General features: G+C 41.3%; 1 protein-coding gene across 1 annotated transcript in view; it reads left to right on the top strand.

Moving 5' to 3' along the window:
- Window positions 1-22,625, top strand: part of RBM41 (RNA binding motif protein 41) — a 45,366-nt gene that overhangs the window by 8,809 nt on the left and 13,932 nt on the right. The window lies entirely within an intron of this gene.

The following is a 22,625-nucleotide window of genomic DNA, read 5'->3' as shown; positions in this document are numbered from 1 at the left end:
CTCCACGATTACTGTTGTTCGTTCCCCCAACTGGGGGAGAGGTCCATCCTTGCCTTCAGTTTCCCCTTCTTCCCCTCTTCCCCCCACCTTCTCCCTACCCTTCTGGAATTGCTACTCCCATTTCTGTTCCGGAGGGCTTTATCTGACCTGGATTCTGTGTGTCATGAGCTCTTATCTGTACCAGTGTACATGCGCCAGTCTAGCCAGACGTGAAATATAGTATTGGAGTCATGATAGTGGGGGTGAGGAAGCTTCAAAGAATCAGTGGAACAGTGTGTGTTTCATGGGTGCTGTACCCTGAGCCATGGTAGACCCATCCTTTCCTTGTGACCCTTCTGTGAGGGGGATGTCCTATTGTCAACCAGTGGGTTTTGGGTCCCTGCTCCGAACCCCCTCATTCTCAACAATATGTTTTTTGTTTTAGATTGGTTTGGGTCTTCTGGTGCCTGTAACCTGATTCCATCGACACCTCATGATTGCACAGGCTGGTGTGCTTCTTCCATGTGGGCTTGTTGCTTCTCTGCTAAATGGCCGCTTGTTTAACTTCAAGCCTTTAAGACCCCAGACACTATATCTTTTGATAGCCAGGCACCATTAGCTTTCCTCATCACATTTGCTTGTACATCCATTTTGTCTTCAGCAATCGTGTTGGGAGGATGAGCATCACAGAATTCCAGGTTGTTAGAACAAAGTATTCTTGGGCTGAGGGAGAGTTTTAGCAGAGGCCCAAAGTCCGTTCACTTCCTCAATAATGTATTGCCATATAAATATATGCACATATGCAAATACCTTTATTTTTATCAATAATATAATTACATAAGTGCACACCTATGTTTAGACCTCTGTCCACAGTTTTGTTTCCTAGATCTTTCCCGTTTCCTTTTATCTTCCGCATGCTCCAACATCACGCTTGTCCTTCTGCCTCTTAGTAATCCCTCTCCGCTAGATTGCTGTTCCTCCAATACCCCCAGCATCTATATGCCCACCTAGTTGTTGATTTCAATATCCTAGTTATTTTCCTGTCTATGGTGTTGTTTGCTCACCGCTCCCTTCTCCTGCCTCCTCCACCCCAAAGTCCCTCCGAAATTGTCAGTCCTGTTGCTTTCTCCTAAGGCATGCTTTCCATGCTTGTCTTATACAGGTAGGCAAACCAACAGTAACAGAGACAAAGCAAAATGAAAACAAAAGATTGAATAAAAAGATAAGAAAAAAAACAACGCCAAAAAACAAAGAATACATAATTCCAGGTATATCCACTGACCTTTATGACTATCTCCCTACTGGTCCTGGGAGATTTCAGGAACTGCCCCTCCTAGCCTGAAGTATATTTGGGGGGCTCCTCGGGAACTGATCTGTTATGTTTCCTTCTTGGTTTATCCTTCTGTGGGGGCAGTCAGACCAGACTCACTCACCCCCTTGTGTCCCCAGTATTGTCCTCTGTCCTGGTATGCTTCAACAAGGGGACATCATGTCTCAAGTGGTTGTCTGCCCTATAGTTCTCCCTGTGCCTTAGCATCTCCATGAATGGACGTCATCCTCAGGACCCAGTCCCTTGCTCTCCCTTTTCCTTTTTGGTTTGCTTCTGTATGGACATGGCAGGCTGACCCCTCTCCCCAACCTATAGGTTTAGTGTTGTCCTCTGTAGCACATACTTCTAGGGGAACGGGGTGTCAGTTTGGCTCTGATTGGGACCGGCCCTGTAGCTCTCTCTGTTCATGAGTTGCTCCATGTGGTTATGTTGCCCTCAAAGTTTGGCGCAATGTGGTGGCTCTGTACTCACACTCCCTTTTCTGTGGAGACATAAATAATACCCTCCCCCTGGGTGGATTAGTGCCCTACTCCCCCAGTGCCATTGTCTCCCTCTTTTTCCCCCTTTTCTCCCCTTACCCCTTTTTTGTGTTAGAATGCCATGTACATCCTTGGGTTTGGCCTATCCCTCACCCAACTGCCTGTACCTCAACCTGTATAGTGTGAGATAAGTGGCTTTTCTCCTATACCTACTGTGCTGATGATACTTACCTCAGTGGATTCATGTTGTACTTGTCCTTTTGTGATTGGGTAGCTTTGCTTAGAATGATTTCCTCCAGCTTGTCCCATGAAACGCCGTGCTTCATGTGATCATCAGTACTTTTTAATGATGTGTAGTACTCCGCTGTGTATATGTGCCAGAGGTTTCTAATCCACTGGTATATGGATGGAAATTTAGGTTGTTTTCAATTCTTTGTGACTATGAATTGTGCCGCAATAAACATTGGCACGCAGATGAGTGGTCATGGTCTATTTCTTACCTCTTCTGGGTATGTGACCAGTAGAGAGATTGCTGGGTCATAAGGTAACTCAATTTCCATTTGCTTTTAATACTGTATCTCCTGATGGTTTTCCACAGTGGCTATAAATATTTATTTGACCACCAGCAATGGAAGAGAATTCCTATCTCACCACATCCCCTCCAACATTTTTCGCTCTCTGTTCTCCGATTTTCTGATTTGGACCATCCTCAAGAGTGTTAGGTGGTATCTCATAGTTGTTTTAATTTGCATTTCTCTGATGGCAATGACCGGGAATATTTTCTCATATGTTTATTGGCCATTCAGGTTTCCTCACTAGTAAAACTTTTTTCAGGTCTTTTGCCCGCTTCCTCAGGGGATTAAGTGTTTTCTGTTTGCAGGCTAGGAGGGTATTGTAGATTTTAGTAATAAGCCCTTTGTCTGTTGTGTCATTGCTAAAAATCCTCTCCCAGTCTGTGGGTTCTCTTGTTACTTTCTTGGTGAAGTCTTTCAACACACACAGGTGTTTTATCCTTAGTATATCCCACTTGTCGATTTCAGGTTCACCTGTGTGTGTACCCTTCCCTATTGCAGTTAGCCTATGTATTCCCTGAGCCAAAGTTCTTAGGTTTGTCCCGATTCCTTCATTGATAGTTTTTGATTTTACTTCTAGGTCTGTGATCCACCTGGAGTTTGTTCTTGTGAATGGGGCAAAGATCTCGTTTCATTTTTCTACAAGTGGATATTCATTGTTTCCAGCACCACTTGTTAAAGAGGGCATCCACCTCCCACTTGATGCTTTTGGGGCCCTTATCAAAGATCAGTTGTGTATATGCTAATAATTTTATTTCTGGGTGGTTTTGTTTTTTTTCCATTGGTCTAACATCTGCCATTATTCCAGAACCACACTCTTCTGACCACTGTGACTATGTAGTAGGTGTTAATGTCAGTAAGGGGAGCCCTCTGACTTCATAAGGAGTTCTCTGCTAGTTCTGGACTTCCCTCTCCATGTGAAATAGGTGCTCAGTTTTTCCAGTTCTTTGTATAAGGTTGTCGGTATTTGAATCGGGATAGCAAACTTTTATAGTGCCTTGCGTAAGATTGACATCTTTACTATATTGAGTCTCCCAGTCCAAAAGTATGGGATATTCTTCCATTTGTGGATGTCGCTTTTGGTTTCCTGGAGTAGGGTCGAGTAGTTTTCCTTGTATAAATCTTTTGTTGTTTTTCTTAAATATATCCCTACATATTTCTATTTGTTCTTGGCTATTGTGTAAGGTACTGCCTTGCTGAGCATCTTGTCCATGTTCTTGTCCCATGTATATAGCAAACCAATAGACTTCTGTTTGTTGATCTTTTATCCTGGCATTCTTCTATATTCCTCTATTGCTGCCAGTACTCCTGCTATGGAGCTTTTGGGATTTTCAATGACTTCTTTGTTGTGTCTTGTTCTGGAAAACCAATTATTCGAATATTGTTCCTTTTCATAGCATCTGTCATTGTTCTCAGGTTTTCTTCCACCTCTTTGATGATCATATTTGGTTGTCTCTCCCATTTGTTGAAGTCTGTCTGATTGTCCTCGAGTTGGGTGGTACGATTCTTCGCCTCTTCTAGTCTGTTTATCTTGTGTTTCTGTTGCCTCATCCATCAATTCTTGTATTTCTCTTTGGTGGGTGGACTTCATCCCCTCTATCACTGTGTCCTTATTGTGCATTGCCTCCCTCATATCCTGTATTACTCCAATCAGCATTCTGAATTTTTTTGTTGTTGCAGATCAACATCTTTTTCTTCTATGAGTGTTGTTGTGTTTAGAACTTCTTCAACTGTTGCATTTTATTTTCTTGTTTTCTTATTGAGGGTGTGAGGTATGATTCTGTCTGCATGTTATTTTGGAAAAACTGGGCACCATGTTCTCAGGAGACTGAGGGGCCTTGAACTCTTTCTCTGTATGACTGGTAGGAGTAGTTTCAGGGACTACCTGGGGCATACTATGGTGGTGGGTCAGGCTACTGCATACCCAACTCAGTGGCCTGTGGCGGGGGGACCTCGGAGGGTGGGCTGTGGCCAGCAACTGAAGGTATGCCACCGGGCCGAGTTGGGGTGGGCCTACAGCATGGGCACAGGCCTAGTCTGGACTGTCTGGCCACAATTTGTAGTCTTTTAAAGACTCTCTTTGGAGTCCCAAAATGGTAGAACCAGTTTTTTGCTTGAGCTGTAGCTTTCAGCCCCTGGCTTTTCCTGTTTTTGTTTTTTTTTATGTTGAAATCCTGGGCTGTGCTCTAAGGATTAGAATTCTTCCTTTCTTGTTATGTTAATATTATGCTTATGGACCAGGGCCAGGTTTCTGGAGGCTTACATTCAAATTATACAAAACAACACAGCCTGGAATTGTAGGCATTAATTTTTTTTTTAATTTAAAAATTTTTGTTTTAGAGTAGGCTTGTGGGGTGCCTTGGTATCAGGACTGTGCCGCTCTGTCACCTAGGGAAGTGGGCCAGATTAGCTGAGTGTGTTTGGGGTGAACTAGATCTGAATTCTCCCCCAGCTGCTCTCCTGTGTCACTCTCAGCTCTCTCCTGCACAGCTATGCAGGCTGTGCTCTGGGAAAACTATGTTCTGTCACGGTTAAATATCCCAGCAGCTCTTCAATTGCTGCAAATTACAGTCTAAATATCTATCGCTACCCATGCTGCCAGGCACAGAGCTGGGGAGATGGAGAAAGGGGATTACTGATGAAGTCACTTTGTTCCTGCCTGGGAAGGGAGGATGCAAAGCCTGAGTATGCAGGAATGGGGTGGATAGCTTGAGGGAAACTCCAGTGTGAGGTCTTGTGGCTAGTTCTTGGAGGCTCTCTGAAAGCCTGGGATTATGACAACCTTTAGACAGCAGCCTGGAGAAATTAATGCATGCTGTGGCTCTCGATTCTTAGGTGTAGGAAGGGTGGTGGACGCAGTCCTGCTGGATGTGGTGAGGTAACAGAGCCCGAGGGCAGATGTGGTGAATTTAGCAATTCAATGAGTTCTCAAATTCATCTGTGGGCGAAAATCTCAGGGGGAGATTGAACCAGACCTTAATACACTGAATCTATTTTTAACACCAAGCCTTCCAATATTGGTCTTCTTCTTAATTTTCTGATCTAACAACAGCAGGAGTACCTGGTGGGTGATTCTACCTGGATGCCATCTTGACCCTCTTCCAGAGTTTCTTGTTGATGTTGTCGATTTGTCTAGGGACTTTGTAGACAGATCAGATAAATTCTGTATTCTCTTTTATATGTGGCTACTTAAGTTTCTGCTTCGTTAAAAACCACCGACTGCCACTAAGTTGATTTTGATCCATAGCAACCCTATATAGGGTTTCAGAGGCTGTACATCTATATGGGAGCAGATAATCTCCCATGGACCGGTTGGTGAGTTTAAAGCACTGGCCCTGTGGATAGTAGTCCAGTGCTTACAGTTAGCATTCAGGTTGCTATCAAGTTGACCCTGACTCATGGTGATCTCATGCATACTGTAAGGAAACACTGCCTAGTTCTACACCATTCTCACGATGAGCTGCATATCAGATGGTCATGTTTCATAAGAATTTCATTGGCTGATTTTCAAAAGGGCTGTGGAAACCTATTTAGTATCATAGTAAGTGGCCCTGTAATGATTAGAGAGATTTTGCCCTAAATCTCTTGAACCAGAATATCTCCCAGCCTTTGTCGGGGCAGGTGTGTGTGTGTGTGTGTGTGTGTGTACATGTACATCCGTGTGTGTGTATGTGTGTGTGTGTGTGTACATGTACATCCATGGCTTAGATTCCCCGAAATGTATCCAAGCTTTTCTAGACCCCATATTAACATCTCTTTCCCTATTTTCCTTTTAATTTTTTCATCAGGCCTCTTGAGAGTTCAAGTGTGTTGCACTATCTCAGGCAGCTTTGATCTTCAACAACCCAATTGAATGTTGTTAACTAATGCTCTGGAGATAGCATTTTTCCCCCAGAGTAAAAGCTGATCCAGGTCAAAGACAAGACCTCAGAATGTAGCTTTCAGAGACAGATCAAACTGGCAATTCTCTGTGGATGAGTTTTTTTAGGTGCTCCAGACCTATTTGGCCCCTTCCAGGGTGGGCTCGTCTGCTGGTTTTTCCAACTACCATAGTTGTGAGGTAGATAAGTGTTGAAGCCTACTGAGTAGCTGGAGGGAGGAACACGGGGTTAGGACAAGGGAAAATGTTAGAAAGCTCACTGAGATTTGAGTAAAATTATTGTCAAAATTTCTCACACCTTTGGCAAATTTTCAAAGTTCTAAGGAAGTTGGTTTTGAAAAGTTTTCCAGTATTCGTTTTTGTTTTTATGGAGAGGATTTTCAGAGGTTCTTTTCTCCAACATTTTGGAAATACTTTCTCTCCATTTTGTTGATTTTTTTAAAAGGATGTTTTTGGTATAGGTTTATGCAGGTGTTTAGATTCTCATTCAGGAATTTCTTCACAGGTGACATTGGTGACATTCCCCACAAAGCTGCACATTCTCGGTATTTTTTTCCGGGTGTTCCATTTTCCTTTTATCCTATATCATTACACTTGAAAATGAGTGTTTTAGATGTAACATCTTGTTGGGTCATTTTTTTCACAGCTATTGAGTTATACTTTTAAAACCCATAGCATTTATTCATCGTAAGTTTCAGTGATGTGCAATCATCCTACAGATTTGGTCACCGATCACCACAGTCCGATTTCAGAACTCTGTCATCACCCCAAAGAGAACTAACTCTCAACCCCCATTACACTCCAAACCCAGGCAACACAGTCTGTCTTTATGGATTTGCCTATGGTAGATGTTGCACATAAATGGAATCATATAATATGTGGCCTTTTGTGTATGGCTTCTTTTGCTTAGAATAATGTTTCCATTGTGCCTGGAACCAATGCATGTCTCAGGCTTTATCGAGAGGGTCTGTGTATGTATTAGGTACATCTTCAACTTTCAGCCCTGCAGTTCACAACTCCACCTTAGCCTTCATTGCCTGCTTTCTGAAAGCCTCAAGGTGTCAGAGATGGCAGCTTTGGGATTTTTCAGATCTTTTCTTAGAATCCATATAGCCCTGGGCATGAATACACACATATGGTCTTTTAGATCCCCACCCTCCCCCAAATGTTAGAGCTTTTCAAAGCTCTCTGTGGACATCTATTTCCTGACTTTTCCATCAGAGCTTTTTGTCCATCAGACAAACCTATTGTTTGTCTACCAGAGCCACAATACTCAACTGCTGCCTCTGATAGTTTTTGACAAAAGCTTCTGGGGAAAAGGCTGTTAGCTCTTTGTGAGCTTTGAGTCAGGTTGTTAGGGTGCAGTGATCCCTTTTCCTGGTGAATCCCAGTGCTACTGGCTTCTCAAAAGGAGTGGTACAGTGGCACCAATGCAGAGACTGAACAAACAGGAGGAAGCAGAATAGCAGGTTTATAGAACAATAAACTCAAGAAACTCTGCAGACAGGCCCCCAGCAGGCCTACACTACCGAAAGGGTAAAAATAGTGAGAGGCAGTCCAGAGCTGGCAGGACCTTCTTATATGTCTGACAGGGGCCATTGAGCTCAGGGCTGGGTTTTTTCAAAAAACGGTCGTTGTCCCTGGTTGGCTGAGACACCACTATGTCCTTATTTGGCAGGGCCCTGGATGGTCAGATTCCTGGCCTCTAGCCTCCTCTTTTCTGCTGTATGGTGACTCATCAGTGGGACCAGTCAGGAGGTATTCCCTGTCCTTGTCAAGGTCACATAAAGGCAACCTTGTTTGTGTGGTCTTTCAGGGACCCAGTTTATTGGTCAAGTAATGACAATTCCCTGGGAGTGACAGTTTGAAGGAGCACCAACCCTGTTCTTCCCCCTCCCGTGCCAGGCACCACTACTGCCAACAAGTTGGTTCCAATTCATAGCAACCCTCTCCTCTGCAGGGTTCCTGAACCTGTCAGTCTTCCTGGGAGCAGGTAGCCCTGTCATTCTCCCTCTGAGTGGCTAGGGGTTTAAATCACCAAACTTGCTGGTTAGCAGCCCATTGCTTACCTCGCAGTGCCACCAGGGCTCCTTCAGTACCTTCCAGGCCTCAGGCTATTATTGACTGTGCTTTTGGGGTTGTTGGTTTTCAAAGAAAGCATAGAGCTAGGAAAAAAGGATCCAAACAGGGAAAGTGAAAATGCCACAAAGGTTCATTGAAGATTCAGTGGTTTTCCACAAGTAAACTCTCTACAGATTGCTGTAAGCCTTTGGTGAATTTCAGAGCCTCTATCCAATTCGAACCAGTTCAGCTGTAGCTGATAAAGTGAAGTCAGAACAGATCCAAATTTCGAAAATGTGCGTGTAGTGGAATAACCAGAACAGGGAAAATTCCAGGTGGAAGCCCTGGAATGAGGCACTCAGAAGAGTCCTTTCAAGAGTCTGGTGTGGGAGATTGGACTATTGCTCGGAATCTGGAGAGAGACACACATTCAAAGGAGCTCTGTTTACAGCTCTGCCAGTCATGGAAATTTGGTTATTGTACAAAGCACACACTGCCCTTCTTTCCTTAAAGGAAGATTAAGTTCTAATGGCATTGACCCGCAATTTCCCCCTTCCATTGTCATTATGGTCCTCCCACATTTTTCTGATAATTAGGGTTCATTCTGGTTACATGCCATCAGCCATGACTGAATCAGTTTAAAGCCCTGGTTAATTTCCAGGGTCCTGAGAGGAAGTTGATTCCAACAGTTTTTGCCAGTGGTAGCCCTAGTGGCATAGTGGTTAAAACCACAAAGTCAGCAGTTCGAAACCACTAGGAGAAACATGAGGCTTTCTACTCCCGTAAACAGTCTCAGAAACTCACAGGGGCATTTCTACCCGGTCCTGTAGAGTTCCTAGGAGTCAGAGGCGACTCAATGGCAATAAGGGAAGGGGGCTGCTTTTATAGAGGAGAAAATTTAGGGATGTCTTTGTTCCACCATTGTCATTTATCTCTTTATCATATCTTTTGAGGTACAAAAGTTTGTAATATTATTAAAATCTAACTCTCCCCTCCTTTATTACTTCTACTTTATGGTCTTATAACTAATATTTCTTTTTCTAAGCCAAGCTCATAAAGATTTCTCATGTGTGTTCCTCTAGAATATTTATAGTTGGAGCAATATACTTAGATCTCTGAAGCATTTTAAATTAGTTCTAGTGTATAGTATAAAGTTTAAATTAATCTCTTTGCATATGGATATCCAATTGCTCTAGCCCCTTTTGCTGAACAGACTATACTTCCCATTGAATTGTCTTGGTATGTTTATGGAAAACCCATTAAGTATATATGTAAGGCTTAATTTTTTTTCTTTCTATCTGCAGAAATGTTATTATATCTGGGCATGGGTCCTTTGTTATTTTTAATTCTGGGTTTCATGGTCATTCCACCTGCAATCATTTCCTTTTCACAGTATTCACATGCTGCATGCATTCTCTCCATGATTTAGAACTGGAGTGAGTGAGTGAGTGAGTGAGTGAATGAAGAAACAAGATACGGTGAAGCTCACTTCATCTTATCTGTAATTGGGACTTTTAATTGTACTGTATAATTGTTTTTGAAGGTTTAATTTGGGCCAGTTCTTTGCTAGGCATTTTTGCACATTAAGTCATTTAAACCTTAAAACAGCCCTGGAGATAAATGTCCATTTCATGAATGATGAAATTGAGCTTCAGAGAGAAAGGATTTCCTCAGGGTCATAGTTTGTAAATGGCCATTCTAGGACTTAAATCTAGATCTGTTCATACACAAAAATCGGTGTACTTGACTCTCACCCTGTATTAGGCATACATAAGAGCCAGTAACCTCCAGCCAAAAAAGGGAAAACAGCTCCATGGGGCGCAGCTTTTGTAGTACACATATTTCCCACTAGGCGTCACCTGGGAAGATTCTAAGGTTTTATCTCTATACCTTTGGGTTGATTCCTTACCTGTTTTCTCGTCAAGGACCTCAGTCAGTTATCCCAAATAATTGCAGTTTCCTTTCACAACTTTAATATATAAGTTGTATCTTTTGCAAGATTCATGGCATATATATTTCCAACAAGGACCTATCCCCACTATCAAAAAAATGTCCTTCAGCTGTTTAGCTGTTCGAAGAACTATGTACTTGTGTCTTCTCCAGTCAGTATACCCACAATAAGTAGCAGTTGGTTTCATAATTAAATGTAAAAGTTGGAACTCTAAAAAAATTATATTAAATACATATATATTAATAATCACTTGATATTTGTCACTCCATTTGTAATGAGAAATTTCAAACATGAAGGTTGAAAGAATTGCATCCTAATACCCATTATGCCATCATCTAGATGCTACCATTTACCTTTCATTTTATCATGCATCTTTCTATCCTTGTATGTGTGCATCTAATTATATTGATATATCTAAAATAAATTGCTGACTAGATACATGCCTCCTTAAATACTTCAGTATGTATATGAGTAGCTAGGGTTAAATATTGTTATGTTAGTCTGGGTAGACTAGGGAAACAAATCCAGAGATATTCATATGTGTATGAGAAAGAGCTTTATATACCGGAGGAATTGAATATTGAGAAAACATCCCAGCCCAGTCCAGATCAAGTCCATAAGTCCAATATTAGCCCATATGTCCAATACCAATCTATAAATTCCTCTTCAGATTCAAAAAACACATGCAATGATGCCGAATGCAGGAAAATCACAGGCCAGTGGGTGAAAAGTCTAGTGGATCCATTGGTGGTAGAAGCATCTCAGCGCTGGTGTGGGTCTCCATGTGGCTCCTCCAACTCCAGGCTGCTTCAGTGTAGCTCCATCAGGCTCATCCTTAATAAAGTCTCACAGGGCATCCTTGTATCTGGCCTCCAGTGGCTATTTATCTCCTTAGCACCTCCAAATGAGGTATCAAGCTGCAACCCAATTGATAGGCTAAGCTCCGCCCCTTCACTCTTAAGTCTCAAATTGACAACAGATTATATAACTACCACAATTGAGTTCCATTTTTTTCTTTTCGTGTAAAATATGCATGCAATCAAAGAACAAAAAAGCATATCATTGTAAATGAGGGGGAGTGAAGAATGGAGACCCAAAGCCCATCTGTAGGTAACAGGACACCCCCTTACAGAAGGGTCTTGTGTAGGAGTTGAGCCCGTCAGTGTGCAGTGTAGCAACAATGAAAACTACAACTTTCCTCTAATTCTTAAATGCTTCCTCCCCGCCATTATCATGATCCCAATTCTATCTTTTAACTCAGGCTAGACCAGATGATGTGCACTGGTACACATAGGAACTGGAAACACAGGGAATCCAAGACAGATGATCCCTTCAGGACCAGTGCTGAGAGTGGTGGTACCGGGAGGGTGGAAGGAGGATGGGGTGGAAAGGGGGAACCTATTACAAGGATCTACATATAACCTCCTCCCTGGGGGACGGACAACAGAAAAGTGGGTGAAGGGAGACGTCGGACAGTGTAGGACATGACAAAATAATAATAATTTATAGATTATCAAGGGTTCATGAGGAAGGGCGGAGTGGGGAGGGAGAGGGGAAAAAACAAGGCGCTGATACCAAGGGCTTAAATGGACAGCAAATATTTTGAGAATGATGAGGGCAATGAATGTACAAATTTGCTTGACACAATTGATGTATGTATGGATTGTGGTAAGAGTTGTAGGAGCCCCCAATAAAATGATTTTTTTAATGTGCATGCAATTAAATACATTAAGTGTTCATTTGCTGAATTTTTGACTGATGTCCAAACCTGTGTAGTGATTTGCTAGTAAATATTTATTTAACAACCAGCTTAATAGACAAAAAGACTTTTTTTTTAAAGTTCTCATTAAATAGTTTAATAAAAATATTAAGGCTTAAAGTAATCATTGTTTTATGAGGAGCAGGTTAGTTTACATACTGGTACATCCAAAATATAGCCTTTTACTTTCAAACCTTTAAAAACAAAAAGTTTACCATCTTACAACTAAGAAAACAGAGCATTAGCTTGCCCAGATTTGTTTTTCATTCAGCATATCTTCCTTCCACCTAATTATATCTGGTGTGGGGGGGGGGAATCTCACTTTTTTTTTTTTTTTGTCTACGGCCATACCATCTTGAACATGCCGGATCTCATCCGATCTCAAGTTTTTATAGATCAAAGGGGAAAAACTCTAGATTGGTGTGATCTAAAATGTTTACTTCTTCAGCACAATGCTTTCTTTCACTGACTTGTTTGGACAAATAGTAATGCAGCTTACAGATAAGCAAAGCTAAACAGCGTAACTAGGAAGCTGTTTAAATAGCAAGAGTAGCTATAAAGCATCTGGAGGAAAGGGAAAGAGTGAAATGTTATTTTTCCGAAGGCCAAACCTTGAGGCGAGAAGGTGTCCTGCTGTTTTTAAGGCAGTGAGTTATCCAGCACCATCACCACCCGAGTCAAACACCCCTGGGGCAGGTTGCAGAGACCTTTTCATCAGTATATGCGATGACTCCCCAGCAAGAGTTAAGTCAGGGATACCGACTGCTAAGCCCTGCAGGTCTGTCCAGGCTGAAACTCCCTTCATCAAAGCAGACTACCCACATGTGCTCATGAGAACGCCTGCTCACAAAGTAACCTGGTATTGTCCAGCCCACATGCCATCCACTGGAGAAGCACAGAAGGACCGTGAAAGGCGTATCATCTGCAAGAACGAGAAGCAAGTGCTGAGGTGTATCCTACCATAAGCGTTTCCCCCACAGTCACAGTCCTCCTGAGGAACCTAGACGGGCTCCAGGATCCAGTTACTTACTACTTGACAGAGGCGAGAAGGACAGCATCACATCCCGAGGGGCTCCCCACTCACTGCTGTCAAGCAGCTGGTCCTGCTCCTGGAAATAACGCCTCCGCTTCATCAAAAAAGTTATTTTCCAGTTCCCGCACGCAGTCTGGGCTGGAAGCTCCCTGGCACACTCCCTTGTACTCCTGAATTGACTCATAGAGGCTGTAGAGTTGACAGAACAGGGACCTGTTTAGCTGCTGGAGGCCAACCATCTTGAGCAAAGCCAGGGCTGCGTCCAATTTGAGGAACCTGCCCAGTGGTGCCAGGACGCACACAGCACCGCCCCAGCAACCCCTGAGGCTCAACTCATCCTGGATGGCACCAGCCACCTAGAGCGCCGCTGCCTGAAGAGGAGTGGAACAGCCCGCTGAGGCTCTTGGGCAGGACCCCACCTCGCATCCAGGCCATCCACACTCACAGATCCAAGGGGCTCCCACGCCCGCACATTGTTCCTGAACCAGAACTCAACGGACAGCGTACTCAGTCACGAGCCCCAGTTGTTACACCCCATTCGCCTCAGCCTGCAAGCATCCTGCCCAGACAAAAAGACACTGATGTTTACCTTTTGCTAGTGTTTTTGGTGAACATACTCCCACGTGGCCAACATATCATCACAGAAAATGGGAAGAGGTGCACACAGTCATTGGATCGCCTCCAGTATACCACCGTACCAGTATCACCTAAACTTTATCAAGACATAGAACATTATCATCAACCCAGAAAGTTCTATCCTGCTCCGTCCCAATTTCTACCCACCCTCTCACAGGGTTTTGATCGTTTCCAGCATTCGTTTTGTCAGTTCAAAAATGTCAGACAAATGGAACCGTACAGTATGTGTTCTTCTGTGTAAAGGTTTCATTTGAAATAGCCTTTTGGAGATTTAGGTCTTCTCATAATGAAATTTTGTTGAAGAGTTTTATTCTCTTTTTTCTCTTTTGAAAATCATTTTATTGGGGCTTGTACAATTCTTATCACAATCCATACATACATCAATTGTGTCAAGCACGTTTACACATTCATTGACCTCATCATTCTCAAAACATTTGCTGTCGACTTAAGCCCCTGGCATCAGCTCCTCACTTTTTTCCCCTCTCCTACCTCCTTCATGAACCCTTGATAATTTATAAATTTTTATTTTGTCATATCTTGCACTGTCCCATGTCTCCCTTCACCCACTTTTCTGTTGTCCGTCCCCCAGGGAGGAGGTTATATGTAGATCCTTGTAATTGGTTCCCCCTTTCCACCTCACCCTCCCTCCACCCTCTTGGTATCACCACTCCCAGCACTGGTTCTGAAGAGATCATGCACCCTGGATTCCCTGTGTTTCCGGTTCCTATCTATATCAGTGTACATCCTCTGGTCTAGCCAGATTTGTAAGGTAAAATTGGGATCATGATAGTGGGTTGGAAAGAAGCATTTAGGAACTAGAGGAAAGTTATATGTTTCATCGTTGCTACACTGCACCCTAACTGACTCGTCTCCTCCCTGCGATCCCTCCTTAAGAGGATGTCCTGCGATCCCTCCTTAAGAGGATGTCCAATTGCCTACAGATGGGCTTTGGTTCCCCACTCCTCACTCCCCCTGATTCACAATGATATGATTTTTTGTTCTGATAATGCCTGATACCTGATCCCTTTGACACCTCTTGATAGCACAGACTGATGTGCTTCTTCCATCTGGTCTTTGTTTCTTCTGAGCTAGATGGCCGTTTGTTTACCTTCAAGTCTTTATGACCCCAGATGCTGTATCTTTTTTTTTTTTTTTGCTGTATCTTTTGATAGCCGACCTTGCCACTAATTTTGGATCACTTGTTGCCCCCTTGTCCCTGGGTTGGTCAACACCACTTGAAGAGTTTCTGTATTCAGTATTTTCACTTCTTTACATCCTATTCTTTTTATTGTAGATTTATTTATATATATATATACATATATTCATATATCATAAGTTTCCATTTTAGCCTTTTGAAGTATATCATTTCATATTTGTGTGATGTAACCACTATTTAGTTCCAAGACTATTTCTTATCATCTCACCATCATTTTGTACCCATTAAGCAATACTTCCTTATTTTTCCCTTCTTCCAACCCTGATGACGACTCACCTACTTTCTATCTTTAGACATTTCCCTATTGTAGATATTTCATAAAAATGGGATCATACAATGTTTTCTTTTTACTGATTCATTTATTTCACACACGTAGCATTTTCAAAGTTTATCAAATTGTACTTCACCTTTTGGCACTTTCACCTCTGGGACTTGTACAGTCATAGATCTAGATGCAAAAATAGATGATGAAAGTATTTCTAAATCCCAGCTATATGACTGTTTACAGAAAGAGGAACTGTAATTGTTACGAGGACTTTTTCCTTAAACATGTGCATCTAATAATTTTGTTTTCCTCACTTACTGAGCTCCCGTGCTACCACAGGTTAAACATTAGGCTACTAACTGCAAGGTGGGCAGTTAAAATCTATTACCTGCTTTACAGAAAAAAAGATGAGGCTCTTTCCTTCCATAAGTTTGCGTTTCAGGAACCCTAGTGAGCAGTTCTGCTCTATCCTATGTAGGGTGACTGTAGATCATAATTGACTCAATGGCTCTGAGTTTATTTTTCTTTTGCTTTTTTTTCACTTACAAAATATATAAATGGGGCTACTGTATTTTCAATTGTGTCAGGTGAGTCCCACGTATGACCTTGTCACTAAGATGCTATATGGTATATGAACCTTCTTGGTAAGGGGTGTGTTCTGGTGGATAAGGTTGTGTGTCTGTTTCACTTTATACTTAAATTATAACATATTTCATTATGGATCTTTTATAGTGTCTCTTGCTTGGAGATTGTTCAGCTTCTTTACTATGTAGACTCAATAAGTGTGCATGGTTTGCTCATCCCGTTTGCTCATTCTCTCTTCTCTATCCTCAAAACTGATTTTAGCCCCTCCAGTGAATTTCCCTTTGCATTCTGACACATGTCATTTCCGATAGTCTGTCTTGTCCCTCAGTATAATTCTCTCCATTGATGTTCTCATTCTGTTCTGCATCATTTTCCTGTTTTCCCTCAGTTCATTTATGTTTTTGTTTTGTTTTAAGCCTACTTAATATATTTGTTTGTTTCAAAATCATTTTATTGGGAGTAAATACAGATATATCATTCCATGGTTCATCACATCAGGTAGTATTATATAATTGCTACCACCACAATCAGTTTCAAAACATTCTGTTTTTTCCTGAACTTCTGGACATCAGCTCCCTTTTACCCATCCTCACCCCTCACCACGGTGCCCCCCAGAAACCCTTATTCTACTTGCAGTTCCTATAGTTTCATCACTCCTGGGTTTCATATACTGAAAAACATTTAACAAAAGTTCAAGAGGGACCCCCTATGACATAACACATCTGAAATAAACCCCAATATAAACAAACAAGCAAAATAGAGGAAACCAGATCAGGTCAGAGGGGGAGTGGGGGCGGGGGGGGGGGGAGTACGGGGACCAACTGACAAGATTTTAACTGTTCAAGTCAGGTTTATCCTTTTGATCCTCTATACTCATCTCTCCAAGGAACTCTGGAAACCAGTTTCTTCCCATCACTCTAGTATGGAGAGAGAAATCACTGGAGGCTTATTTCCTAAGTAGATCCCACAAATATTTCTTAGGCTCCCACTGTCATCCATAGCCTTCTGCAAACCAGGTTCTCAAAATTTAGGCTCTAATGTCATTCCCTCCTTCAGCTTCGGATTAAATGATTTACAGTCCTTGGGTCACTGGTGTGCTTCTTCCATGTGGACTTAGTTGACATCGCATTTAGATGGCTGCTTGTTTGGAGAAAAGCCTTTAAGCCCCCAGACACTATTCGATCTGATAGTCGGATGCTATCTAATATCTTCACCACACTCTGCTATCGTTCCCTTCCTGAGGGAGAGTATCTAGCAGAGTCATTATGTAAGAGCTAATTGGTCTTAAATTGGAGTTAGGATTTAGTGCAAACCTGAAACCCTTTTCTAGATCCGTTTTTATCTGCCTTTGACTACCTTTCAAAACCTCCATGTTACTTTATTGGTAGTGAATCTTACCGATCATCCCCATTTGTTTGTTTTAAAGTCTTTTTTTAAACAGTCCATCATCTTACCTTTCTCAGGGTACTTGTTTTACTTCATGTTATTCTTTTGGATGAACTGTTCTTTCCTATTTCTTTGTAGGCCTTTAGACTTTCTTACTGAAAAGGGGGCATTTGACATTTGAATACAGTGGTCTATGGCTTATGACAGCATTCTGTTCCACTGACTCCATCCTAAGTCAGTTTTGACACCAGTCAAATATTTCCCTTTCTTAGTTTCACTGTTATTGCCTTTTATTATCAGTATCTTTATAAACCATAACAGTGAAAATCTGTGAGTGAACATGAAGGAACGGTGGCATCAGCAAGTTAGATGCTGCAGCATTGTATGTAGTACAGATCACTAATGCTAAGATGTACAAAAACAGATAGACATAATTTGAGTGTGTTGTAAATCAGGGCTACCAGTATTATAATATGATGACTATCATAATATACTATAACAAATTCTCTCTCCTTATAAGAAATTCATGTAGGGCTCTCTGTTGTTGAAAGGTAGAGTAGTTTGGTGTTTTTTTTTTTTGCAAAGAGTACCACTTGTTTTGACAGATTTGCTTGAATGGTGTCTATTATAAAGAAAGCACGTCCTACTAGTCTTTTTAAGTTTACTCTGTATGGAGGAACTCCTTCAACTCTTATCCAGGTTTGCTTTGAGCTTAGGGATCAGCTAGAGGTGAAGTGTTTTTCTGGTACTTTTGAGTGTACAGCTTTCCCTTGCCTTTCTAAATTCCACTGTATCCATGGCTGCTTTCTAATACTGTAATTCCACAAAGAATCTATCTCTCTGGCTTTTTCTCCCAGCTCAGGTTTTAGGTATCTATTGTGTACTTCATCACAGCGACCTTACAGGACAAGGTAGAACTACCCTTAGGGGTTTCCAAGACTACAGCTCTTTGCAGGAGTTGTTGTTGTTAGGTGCCGTCCAGTTGGTTCTGGTCTATAGTGACCCTCTGCTCAACAGAATGAAGCACTGCCCTGTCCTGCCCCATCCTCACAATTGTTCCTATGCTTGAGCCCATTATTGCAGTCACTGTGTCAGTTCATCTCCTTGAGGGTCTTCCTCTTTTACGCTGCCCCTCTACTTGGTCCATGGTACTTATTTTCAATATTCTTCTCTAGAACCACAATCCGAATGCATACATTCTTCTTTAGTCTTCATTATTCATTGTCTAACTTTCACATGTGTATGAGGCAGTTGAAAATACCATTAGCTTGGATCAGGCACCCAAGCTAAAATAACATCCTTGCTTTTCAATACTCTAAAGAGGTCTTGTGCAGCGGATTTACCTAATGCAACTCGTCTTTTCATCTCTTGACCGCTGCTTGAATGAACAGTAAGATAAAAACCTTGACAGCTTCAGCCGTATGGGAGTACGGTTCCAGAGGGAGCAAAAGCAGAAAAGTACTGCACGTGTTTGTTCCAGCCTTCAGGGCTACCTGAAGGATTTATGGAATTCATTTGTTATGCGCCTATCTCAGAACTCATATGGAGTGAAGAAATTGAAGAAATTACTTTCAAGGATACAAACACTTGAAGTTAAAGGATATGACTGACGCACGTACCAACAAACAAACAACAACAAACAAAGACTACTCTTTCCCCCTGAAGAGTGCCTGGTGGGTTTGCACTGCTAACCTTGTGATTAGCAGCCAACACATAACCACTTCACTACTAGGGCCATGAGTCAGAATTGACTCAGTGGCAGTGAATGTGTTTGTTTGTTTGTTGGTACGTGCGTCAGTCATATCCTTTAACTTCAAGTGTTTGTATCCTTGAAAGTAATTTCTTCAATTTCTTCACTCCATATGAGTTCTGAGATAGGCGCATAACAAATGAATTCCATAAATCCTTCAGGTAGCCCTGAAGGCTGGAACAAACACGTGCAGTACTTTTCTGCTTTTGCTCCCTCTGGAACCAAAGGATGGTCTGAGAGTGCTGGCTTTATGACTGCTTTATGACTGCTGATGAGCGGAGCAGGAGGAGATGGGGTCCATAGCAATAGACCAAGAAAGTGTGTCTGCTGTTTTAAAGTGACCTTTTTCATGATTCAGTTTTCCCTTCGTGTCTGTAAACCTTTGACTATTTTCCAGTCTTCTGACAAAGTTGATCCTTCTAGTTTCTACTTTTTTGGTTTGTTGGTTTCTGTGGGAAGACAGAAATGTGCAGCTGCTTATGCTACTATCTTACTGATATCACTCTAATTCACTCTTCAAAGCCATTTTTTATTGTGGGATAGATAATGCTAAAGAACTCTTTAACTCATATGTCCAGCCACATCAATAAATAGAATCTTGCCAGTACTCCTAATGCACCATATACCCTTCAAAAAATTTCAGTTCCCTCCTCACCACGGACTTGACTAGTATTTTTGTAATATTTCTCCTACTCTTATAGGTAGCACTTGACACTGTTTAACTTTTTATTCTTTTTTTAACAATGTCAGTAAATAATACTGTGTGTATTATCTTGGTGGTTCCATGTAACATTATAATAAGTATATTTTTGTAAGCTTATCGACAATTTGTATGGATCCTTCAGAGATAGAAATCATCTGCCCTTTTGAAACATAATTTTGTATTATGAATTAGGTGGGAGTTTACATTTCAGATCATCAATTTTGGAATTTAACAACAGAAACTACATATCCAACTCCTCAATAACTTGCCCTGCCCCCACTTTTGATTTTTCTGCTCCATCTTGAGGAATACAATCCTCCCCTTTACTTTTGACGTAGTTTGTAACCACCCCCTGGTGACACAGGCAGCATCCTATAGACAACTGGGACATAGGACTCTTTTCCTTTTGACATACACAACACTCATCACAGAACAAACTAGAAGAAACCAAATTGGAAACCCCACTGGGTGAAATGGTCTCTGTTCAGTGGCTAATTAGGAACATCCTACCACGTGTATTCTAAGCATTTTTCTCAATGTCGGAGTGTCCCACCCATCATACCCACCATCAGAAGTGCATTTGCTTTCTCCTATACAGGCATCTCTCCCTACCACCCGCACCGCCATCACTAATTACTCTTGTAGAGCTGTCTGTTGGTTTAGGATGTCCATAGAACACTGGTATATGGCCAGGATTAATTGATCTTCTTGAGAAGAGTCTCAGTTGATGTTCTTGAACTCACTTGTAGCAGAACTAAGGAACTAAAATATTCTCTTGAACTCTAGGCTGGAATTCCCTAGAGAGAAGAAGCAGACAAACACAATCCCAAGGTTAGGGAATTGGTAGTTATTGGAGTGTACTTGTTTGGTTATATGGCAGTTCTATGCTTAACTTCAATGAACCACCAAATAATTCCCCATAACTATACTACTTTACATTTCCACTAGCAATGTATAAGTGTTCAATTTCTCCACATACTCACCAACACTTATTATTTTAATTTGTAGCTACCCTAATGAGTGTGAAGTGGTATCCCATTGTGAGTTTTATTTGTATTACCCTAATTAATAAAGAGGTTTTCATCATTATTAATGATGCTAAGCATATCTTTTCATATGTTTAATAGCCTTTTGTATCTTCATGGGCAAAATGTGTCTTTAATCCTTTCCCCATTTTTGGGGGGACATTTTCAGTTTTTTGTTTTGTTTTACCTTTCACTTTCTTGCTGTCCCTTGATGCATATTATTTTAATAATGATGAAATTCAGTGTATCTCCTTTTTCATTTGTGGCTTGTGGTTTAGGTATCATATCTACAAATCCATTGTAAAAATACAAGGTCTAGAAGCTTTATGCCTGTTTTCTTTATCAGTCCATTTTGGTTTAATTTTCATATATAGCGTGAGGTTGTTGTTAGGTGCCATCAAGCCTGTACTGACCCCTAGTGCCCTAACTGTACATACCAATAAGACTCATGACCTTAAAAATAATATTATTGGAAGCTCTTACAACTCTTATAACAATCCATACATCCATTGTGTCAAGCACATTTGCACATATGTTGCCATCATCCTTTTCAAAACGTTTTCTTTCTACCTGAGCCCTTGGCATCAGCTTCTCATTTTTTCATATTTTGCACCATCCGCTGTCTCCCTTCACCCACATTTCTGTTGTTTCTCACCTTGGGTAGGGGGATTATACATCGGTTGTTGAAATCAGTTTCCCCTTTCTCCCCCTCCTTCCACCTACCTTCATATCGCTACTCCCATTATTGTTCTTGAGGGGTTTATTTGTCCTGGATTCCATGTGTGGAGAGCTCCTATCTGTATCTGTGTACATGCTGGTCTAGCCGGATTTGTAAAGTAGATGTGGGGTCATGATAGTAGGTGGGGAGGAAGCATTAAAGAATTAGAGGAATGTTGTATGTTTTGTCAGTGTTATACTCCACCCTGGCTGGCTTGTCCTTTCCTTGTGACCTTCTTTATAAAAATCTGTCTTTTTAGCTTTGCCACTGAACAAAAGCTTAGAAGCAACAACAACCCAAAAGCAATGAACACTTTTAGCAATGTACTGTGGTTTCTGGAAACCATTTCTCAATTATAGAAACAAGGGATCTCTAGAAAACTATTCCAGGTTTGGGTAGGATAATTTGACATTAAAAAGAATCATGACTATAGGTAATTCAAAAACATCAAATATACAAAAATAAGTCCCTTCTTAATGACACTAAAAATAATCATTGGCTATCATTGGAATTTTCCTAGAAGAAATATAAAATAATCAAAATTTATCTTGCTTTTTCTCAGCGAGCTATTTAGGGACATGAAATCATTTATGATAGTTTGTTCATTATAGAATTCCAACTAACAAATGAGAAAGACATAAAAGAATTAGGAGATCCTCATTTTATAACCGTTGATAAGTTAATAGATCTAGGCAGTGGTCATCAGTAGCTGTAAAATACCTTACAAATAATCCAAAGCCATCAAGTCAACTTATAGCAATGGCTTGGGCTGCTAACCACAAAGTCAGCAGTGTGAACCCACTAAGTGTTCCCGGAGAGAAAGATGAGGTTTTCTGCTTTCCTAATGGTTTACAACCTCAGAAACCCACAGGGGCAATTCTTCTCTTTCCTATATAAGGTCACTATAAGTCAGAATGAACTCCATGGCTGTGAGTATCTCAGTATTGAGTATTGTGATTCTGTATAGGACAAAGTAACACTGCTCCATAGGGTTTCCTAGACTAAATCTTTTTGAGAGTAGAAAGCCTCAACTTTCTTTCTCGGAGTGGTCAGTGGGTTTGAACTGCTCACCTTGTGGTTAGTACCCCAATGCTTATCCCACAGCACCACCAGGGTTTCTTTAAAGGCTTTAGGTGAAAGGTAATGGGATATATTTGTCGTGGAAAGATCAGGCTAATACCACCTGAATTCATTGATAAATTTCAGTGTCACTATGTATGGCTCCACCAAGCTTATATCTTCTGAGACAATGCAATTCGATATACATAGAACCATTGTTCTCCCTTAAAAAAATTCA

The sequence above is a fragment of the Echinops telfairi genome, unplaced genomic scaffold (genome assembly GCF_000313985.2).
Source record: "Echinops telfairi isolate 266 unplaced genomic scaffold, ASM31398v2 ScPeMD7_7427;HRSCAF=8465, whole genome shotgun sequence".
NCBI lineage: Eukaryota > Metazoa > Chordata > Mammalia > Afrosoricida > Tenrecidae > Echinops > Echinops telfairi.
Note: the sequence above shows the minus strand (reverse complement) of the source record. Positions and strands in the feature narration are given on the sequence as shown.